General features: G+C 41.0%; 1 non-coding gene across 1 annotated transcript; it reads right to left on the bottom strand.

Moving 5' to 3' along the window:
- Positions 1 to 349: 349 nt before the first annotated feature.
- LOC112798815 (small nucleolar RNA R71) lies at positions 350 to 457 on the bottom strand. The gene has a single exon (XR_003200412.1). It is a non-coding gene; the product is annotated as a small nucleolar RNA R71 (small nucleolar RNA).
- Between the last annotated feature and the right edge of the window lie 498 nt (positions 458 to 955).

The following is a 955-nucleotide window of genomic DNA, read 5'->3' as shown; positions in this document are numbered from 1 at the left end:
TACTGCACCTACTCCCGATTTCTATGGGAGAAGCATCTCTATCCCTGCCATTGGAGCAAACAACTTTGAGCTTAAGCCTCAATTAATTTCTCTAATGCAACAGAATTGCAAGTTCCATGGACTTCCATTGGAAGATCCTCATCAGTTTTTAGCTGAATTCTTGCAAATCTGTGACACTGTCAAGACTAATGGGGTTGACCCTGAGGTCTACAGACTGATGCTATTCCCTTTTGCTGTAAGAGACAGAGCTAGAGCATGGTTGGACTCTCAACCTAAAGAAAGCCTGGACTCTTGGGAAAAGCTAGTCAATGCCTTCTTGGCAAAGTTCTTTCCACCTCAAAAATTGAGTAAGCTTAGAGTGGAAGTCCAAACCTTCAGACAGAAGGAAGGAGAATCCCTCTATGAAGCTTGGGAAAGATACAAACAATTAATCAGAAAGTGTCCCACTGATATGCTTTCTGAATGGAGCATCATAGGTATTTTCTATGATGGTCTCTCTGAACTGTCCAAGATGTCTTTGGATAGCTCTTCTGGAGGATCTCTTCATCTGAAGAAGACGCCTACTGAAGCTCAAGAACTGATTGAAATGGTTGCAAATAACCAATTCATGTACACTTCTGAAAGGAATCCTGTGAACAATGGGACTAGTCAGAAGAAAGGAGTTCTTGAGATTGACACTCTGAATGCCATATTGGCTCAGAACAAAATATTGACTCAACAAGTCAATATGATTTCTCAAAGTCTGTCTGGAATGCAAAATGCACCAAGCAGTACTAAAGAAGCTTCATCTGAGGAAGAAGCTTATGATCCTGAGAACCCTTCAATAGAAGAGGTGAATTACATGGGAGAACCCTATGGAAACACCTACAATCCTTCATGGAGGAATCATCCAAATCTTTCATGGAAGGATCAACAGAGACCTCAACAAGGTTTCAATAACAATAATGGTGGAAGA

Source organism: Arachis hypogaea, chromosome 4, assembly GCF_003086295.3.
Source record: "Arachis hypogaea cultivar Tifrunner chromosome 4, arahy.Tifrunner.gnm2.J5K5, whole genome shotgun sequence".
Classification (NCBI taxonomy): domain Eukaryota; kingdom Viridiplantae; phylum Streptophyta; class Magnoliopsida; order Fabales; family Fabaceae; genus Arachis; species Arachis hypogaea.
The sequence above is the reverse complement of the archived record's forward strand: the minus strand, read 5'-3'. Positions and strand labels throughout refer to the sequence as shown.